Here is a 16622-nt window from a genome sequence, read left to right as displayed (position 1 = left end):
CATGGGTGTTCTGGCCAGTCTGTAGCAGTCTACGTGCAAGGCATTACAGACAAGTTTCTTAAGGGAGGGACCTGGATGCCAACACTTATCTCAGCTCCTTTAGAAATACCCAGAAGTGCTGTGGGCTCTGCATGTCTTGGCTGGACAATCGAAGTCTCCATCATTTGACCTTCAAACTGCTTTACCAGCTTCATGGTTCATTACACTCCTCTATGCCTCACGGCATTCCTTTCATGCCCCCTGTGATTTTTCAGGGAATTTGATTAGCAACCTCTAAAATTCATATGGAGAAATCAATGTACAAGAATAGCCATAACTATTTTGAAAAAGAACAAAGAGAGGGTCTTGTCCTACCAGGTGTCAAGACATATTACAAAACTCTATGAATTTAAATAATGTGGTACTGGCTCAGATACAAAGAGGTCAATGAAATAGAAACAGAATTCAGAAACAGACCCAAGTCTTTAAGGAGTTTGATGTATGAAAAAGGTCTTATTTTTAATTAGTTGGGAAACGATTGACAATTCATTAAATGGTGCTGAGGGGAGAAAGTATAAAGTCATATCCCTACCTCACACCACATAAAATGTATTACACATGGATTGCAACTTTTAAATACCCTCCATTCTAGTGCTTACACATCTTTAAATATGGATTTTCTTAAAACATGTACTTCCACATCTCTCTGCCTTTGCTTACATTGTTCCCTCCATCTGGAATATTATAAGTTCTAACAAAACTCCTCTTCTCTTCCAAACAACTGTACTTTGAAAGCCCAAGCTGAACTTCCACATTGAAGCCTTCCCTGCTTTCCCAATTGGATTGAAAACTCTTCAAAGATAGGAACTATATTGTACTGCTTTATATCTATTCCAGAATCCAGAAATGTATCTTGCAAGCATAAAGATCTCTGTACCTATATACTGGTGGTGATGATGATGATGGTTGTGGTGGTAGTAGTAATGAAGAAGCTTAGCTGAATGCCCTGGGAAATGAAATGAATGATCCATAGTCTATAAACAAAATCATCATCAACTCCCTAATTAGATCAAGAGGCAGGAGCTCTAGTTCAGCTCCTTCTCTGACATCTATCTATTAATTCCTCATTTGGAACCCAGAACTTAAAATGATACTTGTCAACAAAGGCCATCCTAGATCTTTAATGATTTATACTCAGGAAGGCTAAAATGCTACTAGTTGGAAATAAATAATAAAATCATAGGAATCAAATTAAGAAAAAACCCTTACCACTAATGAACTAATTAAGAGGCATTTATTGAGCTTTTTCTACATGCCAAGATCTGCAGAAAATACAAAGAGCTAAATTCAAAGTAGCAAGTTACACAGGCTGTATAACAATACATGCCAAATGCCAGTTCTGGGATAAAGAACATGAGTTTTGAAAACAGAAATATGTGGGTCTAAATCCTAACTCTACCACTGACTCTCTATGTGAACTTGAATGAATTCTTTTACTTCTCTAAGCCTATGTTTCCTCATCTATAAAACAGAGATAATACAGATATCTATTTTCAGGTTGTCATGAGAAAAACAAAACTGATCTAAGGTGAGAAAAGAATGTCATGCTTCACTTAATCACTTGATATTGTCCCAACTTCTAAGCTACAAAAAATTAATCCAAAGGCAGCATGAAGGTTTTGCTTATTTTTCCCTTGGAAACTCAGACACTTGTGCATGATTGATGAGCAAAGGACTCTAAAAGACCATTCTCAGCATAAGAGTTTTTTCAGAAAATCCCAAAGTTAAGGATTTGAGCTGAAGCTTGTGACTTTCTATCACTACCTTTCCTTTAGTTGTAATGACTTCCAGATGGGAACCAAATGACAAGAACCCTTCTTGATACCAGTGCTCATCACAGGGTGGCTGTCCCACTGCCAATCCTCCAGTTTTCTCATAACTTTATTAGAAAAAAGAAGAGAAAGCCCCAAGGCAAAAACAGGTCTATCTGGGGAGGGTTCTGGTGAACAGAGACCCAAGGAAATGTTAAGGGCCACTTCTTAACAGCACATAGGGATTTGGAATCATGAAAGGCAGCATTAAGATTGATTTCTCTGCAAAGTGCCTTTTTCGTAAATGCTATCTTTGGATGTTTAAGTGAATAATCTTTATTTTCAGTAACTTTTCTGAGGGAATTGGACTTGAACCTTTTAAATGCTAAGTTTCATTTATTGAAATCCCTGTTGGTCTCTGATGGTACAACATTTTGGTCTCCTCTAAAGTTTGCCAACTTTAGATTTCCCAACTAAAAAATTCAGGCATCTATTGGGAGGTATGGCTGAGAGGACATGTATAGAAAGCAGGGGTCAGCCCAAAGAGATTGTAGACATCTCACAAGGCAAGACCCAGACACTGAGGCCAAGTGCTCAGCCTTCCAAGCCCTGGACAGTACTTCATTCCATACACACACACACACACACACACACACACACACACACACACACATACATACACACATACATACACACGGGAGGGGATTGCTTTATCATCAATTCCCAGAGTTATAGAATCAACAAGCCACTGAAGTTTAGAGAGGACTGACTCCCAAGGGCAAGGAATGAAAGTCTTAAAGAGCTAGGATTAGATCCAAATCTCCTGGCTTATCAATTAAACTCTCTCACTCAGTCATGTAGGGAGCAAAAGCTATGCTGACTCACCTTTTCCCATGAATCTCCTGATTGGTGCCAGAGTGAGGACTGGGGGAAGTCATAAGATGGAAAAGGAAGGAGACTAAACAAGTTTCCTATGGGATGCAGTTAGGAACCCTAAAAAGAGCAACTATTGATTGCTGATTCCTGTTCCATTACCCCCAGCAATACTTAAGGCTCAGGCTTATTAAATGTTCAACTTATTTCAGCCATGGAGACATCCTTCTCCTTCCTTTATACAGGAGCACGGCATCCAGATATCCAGATATAGACACTAGAGAACAGATTCAATAAATTTAACGATAGAAGAAGAAGTGGCTCCTGGCTCATAAGTTTTTAAATACTAGGTGTCCTGAGCTTGTTTGAAATGGAATGTGGTCTCTTCTGGTCAGTATATGGGAATGACTCAATGACTCAAACAGTTGGATTTACTTTGGAAGACAGGGTACCCGGGCAGGGCTGCTCCACGAGGTCATGTATAATTATGGGATAATCCAGGATATACTGATATGCTTATAAAGCCCACTACTCATCTCTCGTACCAAGTTAATTCACCTCCATAAAAGGCAGAGTTGGAAGAAGGGTACCAACAACTTTTCTCACTAAATTTAAAGATTTTAGAAAAATGATGAAAATGGGGAATGTTGTCTCTGTTACACATTCTGAGTCCAGCCTCCTGGGAAGGCAACCCAAATTTTCATCCCTCCTCATCTTGTCTTTCCCCCTGTTATGGTTTCATGCATACCCTAAAGTTCATGTGTCAGGAAATACCCTCTATTGGGAGATGGAACCTAATAAAAAGTGGTTAGGTCATAAGGACTCTGCCTCTTGTCATTTCAGGAGTGGATGAGTTATTGTGAGAGTGGGTTCATCACAAAAGCACTTCTCTCTACTCTCTCGTGCCCTCTTGTCTTCTGCCATGGGATGACACAGCAAGAAGGCTCTCACCAGATGCCAATGACATGCTCTTGGACTTCCTAGCATCCAAACTTATGAGCCAAATAAATTTCTGTTCTTTTTAAATTGCCTAGTCTGTGATATTCTGTCATAGCAACATAAAATGAACTAAGACATCTCCCTTTGAATGGGCTTGACCTCTCTATCAAATGCCAAGCTGAAGATAATGACTTCTGTCTCCAAAATCCATCCAGTTACCTCCCATTTGCTAGTTTTGACCTCTGGGCACGCATTCTTGCTTTTTCTGGTTTTCCAACCCTCATTTAGTTCTGCATCTGATCTCTGGGTACTAATATCAGTACTCACCCACTCTTTGTTGATAATCACTGTGGATCTCTTTCCCTGGATCAAGCACCACTCTCTTCCATATAGTCCATCCTGATCTTTTCCCCTCAAGCCCTTTGCACAATGGCTCTGAAAAGATGCATATCTCTTCAGTTTGCTTCTGCACTAGGAAGCAGAATAGGCCATCTTGTTGTTCAAGGCCAGCTTGCTTAAAGTGAACACTCTTGGCATCTTTTCTCTTTGGCTGCTACAGTTCAGTACTGAAATTCTACTATGCTAGATACTAAGTATATACAGACGAATAAGCCAAAAATACCTGCTTTTAGGAAGCTTACAATCTGGTGGGAGAGAGAAAGCAGCAAATAAGTAAAATATATCAATCAAGATTCAGTTTCAGGACAAGCTTAGGTAAAAAAGAAAAGAGAGGGTGTTAAGAGAGATGAAGTTATTAGTTCATTATATCATATAACTTAAAAGTTGAAAAGTAAATGTTTTTAGGCATGACAAGATCCAGGGCTTCTAATGTCCTGAGGACCGTGTCCCTCTCCTCTTTCCAGTCCCCTTTTCTCTGCCTTGGCTTTACTCTCAGGCAGACTCTTGCTCCATTATGTCTTTCACTCCCACCCAGGTGTTCCAGCCTTACATTCCACCAGCTTGGCAACCTGCAGGAATACAGCTCTGTCCCAATAGCATCAGCACAATTCTAGATAAGGCCTCCTATTGGCTTGAATCAGGTAACATGCCTATTCTTGATCCAATTACAGTGCCCAAGAGAATGCAGAGCTCTGACTGCCTAAGCCTGGGTCACATGCCCACTGAAACTCCATGGATTAAGCTTAGAGGAGGGACCGTTCCCCAAATTAAAAATCAAGATCCTATGTCTAGAAAAAATATGCTGCCCGGCACAGTGGTTCAAGCTTGTAATCCCAGCACTTTGGGAAGCGAGGCGGGTGGATCACCTAAGGTCATGAGTTCGAGACCACTCTGGCCAATATGGTGAAACCCCTTCTCTACTAAAAATATTAAAAATTAGCCTGGTGTGGTGGTGGGTGCCTATAATCCCAGCTACTCAGGAGGCTGAGGCAAGAGAATTGCTTGAACCCGGGAGGCAGAAGTTGCAGTGAGGTGAGATTGTGCCATTGCACTCCAGCCTGGGCAACAAGAATGAAACTCTGTCTCAAAAAAAGAAAAAATATGCTGGGTGGACAAAAACAACAAGACATCGCTCCACAACCAAACCGTAGCTTATCACCTGTATTGCCCAAGCTTTCCCAGGGCATCAGCTGGCTAACTTGACACCTAAAATGACTGAGTGTCATTGTGCATGAGTGCATTAATATGCTACCACTTACTCATCACCTATGTGTACCCCTGATAAAAGGCCCAATGTTATATCTTCTACTAGTGACCAATGGTGAAAAGTCACAGCCCCCAGAGCAGAATTAGGGTGGGAGGTTTTTGAGAAAGAACAGCCTTTTAGGTGCCTCTCAAAAACCATGCCCCTTCAGCAGCTCTTCTTATGATTCTCAAATAGGACCCTAGCTAAGGCCACACTCTACTTATCCTTAACATTATTTTAATTGCATCATTTAAAGGCAAACACAGCTGTTTGTACAATAAAGACTGAGGTTTTTCATCACAGGGTGTTTGTGTATTTGTGTGCATGCCTGAGTCTTATTTCAAGCACAAACAGCCCAGCTTGGATTGTTAAAAGACATTCTTTGCAGTTTACAAATATACCCCCTCTGTCTTCCACCTACCTCCACCCACCCTTGAGATTTTGAAAGCATTCTGCAAGGATTAAAGAACTGCCACTGCTCTTTCAAACACTCCCTAGAACAGAGTTAAACTCTGTGCTGTGTTTAAAGAAAACCTACAGGTTAGAAAACTAAGCCATTTGGCTTACACCAATTGTCCCAATTGCCACAACATTGGCAATGCCCTGCCAAGCAATGACTCAACATTGTCAAGAATTCAAGAGCAGCTAAAAAAAATTAAGGGAGGTCTACCTGCCAGCCAAGGATGATTCACCCAATCTGGAAAAGAACGTACTGGCAATAAAAGTCAATGGGCTAAAGGCACAATGTTTGTGAAGCCATACTCCCTCCCCCACCACTGAATCTGAATACCCTGATACTTTCTATAACCAGGGTACCAGATGAGTCCTGAGACCACCATGAGTTTGTGCCTGCACCTGGGCTCTCCTTTTGCGTGAGGATAATGTGAAAGAGCCACCTTCCTCAGGAAGCTTCCTAGAATAGAAAACTCTCAGGTTTGGGGATCAGACAGGTCTGGGTTTCAGTCTTGGCTCTACCACTTATTTAATCTGTGACTGTGGGCAAGTCTGAGTCTCCACATCTGTAAAATAGGAATGATACCAACCTTCCAGTTGGCTGTGATGACTTCACAATGTTGACCGAGTACCTACTTAGCATCAGATCCTGGGGGCATAGCAGGGGACCAGATACACAGTCCCCATTATCATACAGCTCTAATTATTTAAGTTGTATAACAGTGTATGCAAAGCAATTATCCCACAGAAAAATGATAGTTATCATTATGATGGAGACCTAGAGTTAAGGAATTCCAAAACCTTACTGCTATTTGGGCAGGGGGAATGACTGGTACTGAGGAAGCATAGGAGAAGCCCCAGAGGACCCAGGGAAGTAGGCAGAGCTGAAGTTCTCTCTCAATTGAAAAAATTGTTTGTCGATAAACAATTAGTGAGTGCTGACTCTTAAGTAAGGAAAAGTCTTCAATAAGGCTTACTTGGGGTAATCAGAAGCCTCTCAACCTTAAAACCATTCTGAGTGGAAGATCTTTTGTCCTCATTTCACCGATGAGAAAGCCCTGGCACAGAGAGGTTAAGTGCTTCGCTTAAGGTCACACAACTTGTAAGTGATGGATCTGGAACCAGTACTTGAGTCTGTCTAATGCCAAATCCTATGCTATTAATCCTTGCACCATAGCACCTACTCTATAGCTCCTGGAAGGAGGTGTGAATTTCTCAAGCTCTAAAGAAGGGAGCCCTTTTCCTGAGGTCCACACAGCTGCTGGAGACACTGAGCCCAAAGATGACCCTGAACAAGAGTCGTTCTTTATTCATTCAACAAATAGCTATCAGGTGCCAGGCACTGTTTGGCTTTGGGAATACAACATTGACCAGGATAGACAAAAATCCCCGCCCTCATGGAATGCTACCTTAGTAGGAAAGAGAGACAATAAACACAATAAATAAAAACATATAGTAGGTTAGATAGTGATAAGAGCTGGGGCATATATACACAGGGAAGGAGGCATGGATATTTCATTGGACAGAAAGCCATAGTTGTTTTTTTTTTCTTTTTCTTTTTCTTTTTTTTGAGATGGAGTCTTGTTCTATCGCCCATGCTGGAATGCAGTCGCGTGATCTCCGCTCACTGCAACCTCTGCCTCCCAGGTTCAAGTGATTCGCATGCCTCAGCCTCCCGAGTAGCTGGGATTACAGGCATGCATGACCACACCTGGCTAATTTTTTTGTATTTTTAGTAGAGATAGAATTTCACTATGTTGGCCAGGCTGGTCTCGAACTCCTGACCCCATGTGATCTGCCCACCCTGGCCTCCCAAAGTGCTGAGATTGTAGGAGTAGCCAGGAGAGACTTTGTGGAAAAGGGGATGGTGGAAGTAAGTCATGTGGCTATCTAGAGAAGACCAGATAAAGAGTCAGAGTCCATTGACAAAGGGTAGAATCCGTCTGTGGATTGGTTTCAGTCTTCCCAATGCAGACAGGGTTATGGTGGCCATAAGAATGTGCCTGGCAGACCTCCAACTGCAGGGAGCAGAAGTGACCAAGACTCTCAGTGCTGGACTCTGAAATCCATCACCTAGTTTTCGCCGAAGCCATACTTCCTAAGTTCTGTTCCTCGCAGAAGACTAAGCACAACAGGGATACAAAGCAGGCCCCTTCCTTGGAGACATCGGACTCCTCTGATAGCCAACTTTGGCTTGAGGACTCTACAATCGCCTTGCTGAGCCTTCCTCAGACTGCAAGGCGGCCAAGCATGCCCCTACTGGACCTGTTTTCTTCCTCTTCTTCACTCGAGATTGGACTTGCATTGCTTCTTCCAGCCTTTCATTGTTCCCTCCCCATTTTCTCTCTCATAGGTATTTCCCCTAGTAAAATCCATGCTCCTTTAATCCCATCTTGGCATCTGCTTCTTGGTAGACCCAGGCTAACACAGAGTGGAGGCAAAAGAAAGAGAGAAAGAGAGAGAGAGAAAGATAAAGAGAGAGAGAGAGAGAGAGAAAGAAAGAAAGAAAGAAAGAAAGAAAGAAAGAAAGAAAGAAAGAAAGAAAGAAAGAAAGAAAGAAAGAAAGAAAGAAAGAAAGAAAGAAAGGGAGGGAGGGAGAAAGGAAGGAAGGAATGAAGGAAAGAAGGAAGGAAGGAAGGAAGGAGAAAGAAAGAAAGAGAGAGAGAGAGAAAAGAAAGGAAGAAAGAGAGGGAGGAAGGAAGGAAGGAAGGAAAGAAGGAAAGAAGAAGGAAAGAAGGAAGGAAAGAGAGAAAGAAAGAAAAGAAAGACAGAAAGAAAGAGAAAGAAAGAAAGAGGAAGGAAGGAGAGAGAAAGAAAGAAAAAGAGAAAGAAAGAGAAAGAAAGAAAGAGAGAGAAAGAAAGAAAAGAAAGAAAGAGATGAAGAGAGAAAGAGAGAAAGAAAGAGGGAGGGAAGGAGGGAGGGAGGAATAAAGGAAGGAAGGAAGGAAAGAGAGGGAGGAAAGAAGGAAGGAAGGAAGGAAAGGAAGAAAGAGGGAGGAAAGAAGGAAGGAAGGAAGGAGAGAGAGAAAGAAAGAAAGAAAAGAAAGAAAGAAAGAGGAAGGAAGGAATGAGAGAAAGAAAAATAAAGAAAGAAAGAAAGAAAGAAAGAGAGAAAGGGGGAGAGAGAGAGAGAGAGAGAGAAAATTAAGAGCCTGGGCTACTTTTTTAAAAATTTGTCTTCTTTTTTATTGCTGAATAATCATTTCACAAGGCTTATGTATAAGAGCCTGGGTTTCTAGTAGGCCCTGCTCACTGAGCTAATCTTGAGTTATCTGGGATAGAAGAATCCCTGCTCTATGCATCAATTTCTAGGGTTTTATACTTTGTTTTCCTGATTTGTTTTTGTAATTTACTAGTGGAGTTCCTTTTAAGTAAGTGACAACAACAACAAAAGCTCCAGTGTGTCTCCACTAACCCAAGAGGGTGAAGGCGTTCATCCACATCCTGACACACAGTGGAGGCCTTGATGACAGCTGCAAGGGGGAATTGAGATCAGATGGTGGTGGCAGCAGCAGCCAGCCCGGTGGGAGGCTGAGGAAGCCATTAACGCTGGAGGCCATCCAAGGTAAGGAGTGGGGAGGGAGGAGCAGGGGCGGCTGGGAGTACCTATCCCATCCTCCAGACCGGGGTTTCAGTGGTGTTGAGATGGCTGGGCTAATGTGTAATTGGTATTTCTGGGAGGGAGGGTAGAAGGGCAGGGGACATGGAAACCCTTTGCAGGGCTTAGCAAGGTCTGTCCTAGGCTCATTGACTTCAGTTTCCCTATTGGTTTTGAAGTCAAGTAAGTCATTTCCGGCTGTTCTGCAAACATCAGCTCCAATCGATAGCATCGGAATCGTTTCTTTGCCCCATTTGTTTTCAACAGCCTGCCACTGGCAGTCCCCACGCTGACTTCCTCCAGCGGCAGCTGTGCTCTCGGGGCTCCCTGTTGATGTATGGCAGAGATCTCCAGCCGAGCAGCAATCACAAGTTCAGACCTTTAATCTCTTGCTCAGAGGGATAAGGCCCCAGGTTCACCTCCCTGAGCAGATTATAGGCACTTACTGTGCAAGCAACAGCCAGTCTTCCTTTCTCTGGTCTGTCCTTGCTCTTGAGAAAGCATTTCTGGGTTTAGCTGGACCTTCCCTCACTCACAGACACTCCCAGCAGCTGCAGAGGAGGCTAACAAATAGGCTTCTGGGAGGAAGAGACCCAGTAAGAAGAAAAGGGCCATGCTTTGTCCCCTCATGTGAGGGCTCAGGATTAGATCTGCTCTAGCATAAGCCCTGCCATGGCCAGACCTCCCAGATCAAAGCACACCACTAGACTGCCTGGTCCTGCCCTCACCCAAACAGTACCAAGAGGCTCTGATTGTCAGTTTATCCATTTACACATATTTATTCAACAAATCTTTTTGAGCCCCTACTGTATACCCAACCCTATTCCCCAGAGAGCACACACGGCCCTGCCCCCAGTGACTCCAAAGAACAACAGAGGAGAGGGCCATGTAGACAGCTGACTGCCACCGCTCTTTATCCAAACTGAAATGATCAAGTCCTGGAAAACAGCATGGTCGGTCTGGGACCTGGGGAGGAGAGTCATTGGCTTTGCCACTTATTCTGCTTTCTTTTGAGTGTCAACCAAGTCTTACTACACCAGACAATAGAGTTGAGCCATGGTAGGGATGATTCTATGTGGAGGACCACTGATACACACATGCGTGCGTGCACACACACATACACACACCAGCCAAGGAAGAAAGCAATAAAAATAGAAACTAAATATATTCAGTGAGGGATGTGGGTGAAGGCGGGTAATTATCCCTCTAGAGGATAAGTTCCACATGGGCAGGGAATTTAGACTGCTCTGTTCACTGCTATATCCCCAACTCCTGGCACAATGACTGGCACATAGCAGATGCTCAAAAAATACTTGTTGAATGAATGAGTATTGAATAAATTGATGAAGGGGGTGGGTAATTTTAAAATTCAGATCAGAGGCTATAGGATATTATTCATTAAAAACAGAAAGTCATGGTGAATGTACTTTTATTTATGGCTAAGTAAGAGTGGTCATGGGAGGAGATGCAGGAAGGAAAGTCATCAAGACAGTGAGGAGACACTAAAATGAGAGCGCAAAGTGCACCAGCAATGGGGAAAGGTCCATATTCCTTTCCTGCTTCTCTGACCCATCTGTGTTCTCTGTTCACTGCATAGGCTCTGCTACCCAAATGCTTGACAAAATCCGCCCTCAAAACAACCCAGATTATGAATATTTTGAGTTTCTGGATCCCTTGCATGGTAAGGCTGCCCAGCCTGGAAGACTGATGAACGCAGTGGAAAGGACACAGATGGAGCATCACCCAGTGCTCATTCAGTCCTCAAAACAGCCCTACAGGGTAAATATTATCATCTCCAATATACTTATGGGGAAAATTGAGGCTCTGAGCATTAAGGAAGCTGTCCAAGGCCACACAATCAATAAGTATCCAAATTCCTAGTTATTTCAAGCCTGACTTGAAATCAAGTTCTAGTTTTAGTTCTGCCGCTACCCATGTGACCCTGGCCAAGCCATTTTACTTACTTGGGTCTCAGTTTTCCCATCTGTAAAATGGGAAACTCACAGACTACCCACCCAGTATAGCTCCACTTCCAGATCTATCTTTCAATCCAGGCAGGCTCCCATCAGTCCTCTTTCTGTTGCCTGGATACCCCACATCTCTCTGCAGCTTGGAACCCCAGCTAGCAAACAGTGAGTCCAGTGATCTCAACATGGCCTTTTCCAATCCCTGCTCACCCAACTCCTAGAACTACTGCCCCACCATGAGTTTCCCCTTCTCCACACCCCTTCTTCACTGAAACTACTTCCCCTCTCCATCTTTTAAAACCCAACCAACTAGGAGCCCCTTCTCCCTCTAGAAGCCTCACACCTCAGTGAGTGAAATGCCTGGCGGAAGCTGGGCCTCCTCAAGTGCCGGAGCTTTCTTTTGTGCTTCCATTAGAGCTGTTGGCCAAATAAGCAGATGCTCAGTTGAACCCGCCACTCCAAAGAGTGGGAGGCGGGCAGAAAGGGACAATCTTAGAAACACGACATCGGAGGGCTAACCATTTTCTTTCTTCTTCACTCCTTTTTCTTGTACCCTGTGTCCCAGGACCTGGAGTTTGGACTTCTCATAAGTGCAGTGCAGCATCCATTTATGACAGACACTTCGACTGTGTGGCAGGATGGGGTAGAGGGCAAGTGAAAATAGAGATGGGGAAATGGCAGCAAGTGGCTAGTAGAGGCGGCGAGGATTGATTGCCAGTGTTAGGAGCTGTCCAGGGCACCTGGGCAAATATGTTGGCAAAACAGCTCAGTGTCTTGGCACATCTTTTCCTCCTGGGATTTGGGTCACGTTCTGGGCTGGAAGACAAAATGCCTTCTCTTGACTCTTCTTTTTTATTCTTTTGAGACCGAGTTTTGCTCTGTCACCCAGGCTGGAGTGCAGTAGTATGATCTTGGCTCACTGTAACCTCCACCTCCCAGGTTCAAGTGATTCCTCTGCCTCAGCCTCCCGATTAGCTGGTATTACAGGCACACACCACCGTGCTGGCTAATTTTTGTATTTTTAGTAGAGATGGGGGTTTCACCACGTTGGCCAGGCTGGTCTCGAACTCCTGCCCTCATGATCCACCCACCTCGGCCTCCCAATCTGCTGGGATTACAGGTGTGGGTCACCATGCCCGGCCCCTTCTCTTGACTATTCTCAGGGAAAACTAGGAATGAAGGGGATCTGGGCCTTGGAAAAGCAGGTGAAGAGGTCTCTAATCACAGCTCTAGCAGAGTCACAGGCTGTATATCACCCCAAGCAGCTGAGACTCTTAGAGCTGCTCAACCAGTAATAATAATGATGATGCCTCGTATTGGGCAATACTCAGTGTTTACAAGGCCTTCACACCCAAGGGCTCATTTGATCTACACAATAATTCTGTAAGAAAGTAGCGTATGAATAGTCCCTGCTTTACAAATGAGGAAACGGGCCACATTTACCATTCAAACTAGCAATACATAAATTCTGCCTTGGCCCAGGAACCTCCCTTCCTAGCAAGACCCTGGCATAGATATATGCAGAAATGTGGCAGGGCCAAGGAAATGGTGATTTCCTCTTAGAGAGGCAATGTGTGTAGTGATTAAGCCTGTGGATTTACTGAACCAACTGGGTTTGAATCCTGACACTACCAGTACTCACTGTGTGACCTTGGGCAAGTCGTTTGCTTCCTCTTCTCATGCCTCAATTCTCTTCTCTCTTAGGAAGGAGTTTTAATAGTATTTATTTGATAAGTTGTTTGGGAGAATTAAATGCATTTAATGCTGGCAAAACACTTGGCACCATGCTACATTACTATATAAATGTTAGCTATAACTGCCATGACTAGCTGGGGTTTGAACTTATATCCCAGTATGCTGGACTGTGCAGGAATACTCCTTCTTTGTACAAAAGGAAACCATCTATTCTTCTTAACATCCAAACTCAGGTGTAAGAACATGATGCTCCTATGGGATACAAGGCCACCCCACATCAAATGAAGGATGAGACAGCAAGAGAGGGAGCTTGTCCCAATGCCTAGAGTGAAGCTGGTCTAAGCCTCCTCCCCAAGGCTCCTTAAGCATGGGCAGTAATCCACGTGTGACTGCTTCGTGGAGAAGTGAAGATGGGGAAGAGATAATGGCATCGTCTGCTGCTGGACCATTATTCACTTCATTATCCTCAGGGGTGAGTGAAGAAGTGAGGTGACTAGGATCAGATACTATCATCTGACAAGGGACCCCTAACTGTCCCCAGCCTCCTCACCAATACCCTGCAGTGGCAAACAAGAGTCCTCGAATTAGCCTGTTCTATTAATCACATGGCTGGGGGTTGGGTAGGGGGAAAAGAAATTGGTCTCTAATTCAGATCCTCCAGCTCTTGTCCTGACTGCCCATGTGCTAATTCTGCTCTGCACATAAACTCTGCTGGCCACTGTCCCAAGCATTGCTGAACCCTTTTCACTGTTGACAAAGTAAGGGTCATAATTCTAAATGAACTCACACCTCGTTTGCAATTACTCAGGAATGGCATGAAAGGCCTTTGCAAATGGGCAGAACTATTAACAGTGAATGAATAGCTAGTTCAGGCTCATGTACAGTGCTTCAGAAACAAGCAGACCAACAGGGTAGGACCTTGAATTCCTGCATGCTAGAGAAAGACCCAAGGGAAATGAACCCAGATGTGGAATTGTCCCAGATGGTCACAGTACTGACTATTCATTCTGAGGGACATCCCATACCCAGACTTAACAATAATATTGGAAAACTATAGCTTTCCTATATTTTCATTATCCCAGGGCCATGTTTCCTGACCTTTTAGGGAAGATGGACCGCTTTGAAAATAGAATTAAAGTTATAAATTATCTCACCAGGAGAACATGTTGTGTGTGAATATTCACAATACCTTGCAAACAGTTTTGAAAGCATGACAGAGCTCCGTGAAGGCTGTCCCTGGATCTCTGACTCAGGGCACATCTTTGGGCTTGGTGGGTATATAAAATAGCGAGACTTTCCTACGCTATCTAAGCAACCTGTAAGTAATAATAATGTTTTATGTTTATTGAGTACTTCATACTTTGCAAAATGTTTTCCATCCCATATCCTCACAATTCTTATAGCCATTCTGTTCATGATGAAATGAGGGTCAGAGGAGTTAAGTGACTTTTGTCCAAAGTCACACAGTTAATAATGATGGCTACAGTTTATGACAACTACCTGCCAAGCATTTTAGATATGTTAAATCTAATTTTCCGGCAGTACCATGAGGTAGAAATTATTACTTCCAGTCTGCAGGTGGGGAAACTAAGGCTTGGAAAAGCTAAGTAACTTCCCCAAGATCAAACAGTCACAAGTGTCAGACCTGAGATTTGAACCCAGGACTGCCTTGGTGCAAAGCCCATCCTGGCTTGGAATATAAAAAAAAGTATTTTTGTAATAACAGGCTGATCAGTTAACAAAGGAAAGGATTCTGTTTAAAAGGAGAATTTGGATAATGCAAATGTATCGGCATTTCTCCAACACATGAGCGGGGGAAATGTGTATTTAGATGCATCTAACTGTCATAACAGCCTACCCAGATCTAGGTCTTCCAACCTAGCCAAACCCCCTCAGGCCGCATGCAGCTGGCCCCAATAAGAGCAAGATCTGGGCATATCAGCCACATTTGCAATAAAAGTCCTGGCCCATCTCAGAGCATGTGCACTTCCGCTCCTTGCTTTTTCTAGCACTTACTTGGCACCTGCTTTCTTGGATTGTTTCCGACTTAGATCCCATTCCTACTTCTTGGACCTAAGACCAACAGAACTTTATTTCATTTGGAGCCCTGGCCTCTCTATCAAATGTTCTTTGGGCTCATCTCTGATCCTGCTCTTGCCCTCTCTGGGATCCCCTGTCCCTCTCCCAACACCTATTCAATTGATCTACATCCTCCATCCAGATGTGCACTATCTCCCCTTGAGTTACGGTCAGACAATAGTTCTCAGAGCAAATTAATACGTCGTATTCTGGTTTGACAATTGACCTCTTGTGAAGTTGGTTTGGTTGACATGAATCAGACATAAACTGATTGAACTCAGTTCAACTATAAATCCATGTACCAGGTCTCCTCATGTAATCATTCCCATGCCTTTACTATTTCAGTCTGAATGCCAAGGAGATATGAGATGTCCACACCCACTGCGGTCCTTCAAGCACGTGTGCATCCATTTACCCATTTACTGAGCACATGCTGAGTATAAGGCCCTGAGCAATGCTGTGAGCACACAAAGGAAACTAATACTTTTTAGACTTCTACATTGGTCCAAGCTCCGGACTGGGTACTTTTCATATATTCTTATTCAGTTATTAAGATGCAGTCTTTGACTTAAGGATGGTATTTTTAAAAACGTTTGGTAACAAGAGATATAGAGCTGGCTTAAGAAAAAAGAGAAAAGATTTAAAGGTTCATGGGGGAGATAAAAATGTATGCAATAATCACAACAAATGATAGGCTATTATAAGAAAACAATATGCATATTTGGGAAAGTAAAATGATACTTTCTAGGACAGGTTTATGTACCAATCCTTCAACTTTAAATGTCTATTTTCATAGTGAATCCCTATTTTCTCAGTCATTTACACATTTATTTTTTTCTCCGTTCCCGCCCCGCCCCCCGGCCAGGTAAATATTTTGCCCATTGCATGTCAGCAGCAATTCATTCACGCAGAAGATCAAACCAGTGATATGGACCCAATGTATCTTGATTCCAGCATGGCATTTGACAAATGCTTTACCCGGTGCCCTTGAGAACATGATGGGGAAATAAGAATTGGGTCAGAGGACAGGAAGTGGAGTCATAGCTGGATGAGCACCACAGTCAAAGCATGTTGATTAGTTTTTCTGTGTCAACCCAAAAGAGGTTTGTAGGGGCATGCCATCGAGCTCTGTCCTTGGTGCTGACCTCATTGGCATTGTTACCTGTGACTCAGAAGACGACGTACAAGGTGTTCTAATCAAGTCTGCAGCCGACGCGAAGCTGGGAAGTATAGTTACCACTACAGATGACAGAATGGAAATAAGAAATGACCTCAACAGGAAGGAACACAGGGCTGAAACCAACATGATGGAATGAAACAAAGAGAAATGCAAAGTCTTACATTTAGGTTAAAAATTAATTGCACAAGTACCGGATGGGGTAGGCCTGATTTGGCAGCAGTCCATGTGAAAATGACCTATTTGTTTGTTATTCTGTAAGTTGGCCACTAGCTCAGCTTGGTCCAACTGTGTTATGTGGTTGATACATGATACATAAAGCGAACACAATCTTGGCCCACAATTAAGGGAAGCGAATGTCTCTAGTCTAGACTACAGCATGGCCTCAGTGTGCTCAGAACTGGTT

This window comes from Macaca thibetana, chromosome 9 (assembly GCF_024542745.1).
Source record: "Macaca thibetana thibetana isolate TM-01 chromosome 9, ASM2454274v1, whole genome shotgun sequence".
Taxonomy (NCBI): Eukaryota; Metazoa; Chordata; class Mammalia; order Primates; family Cercopithecidae; genus Macaca; species Macaca thibetana.
This window is presented reverse-complemented; position numbering follows the sequence as displayed.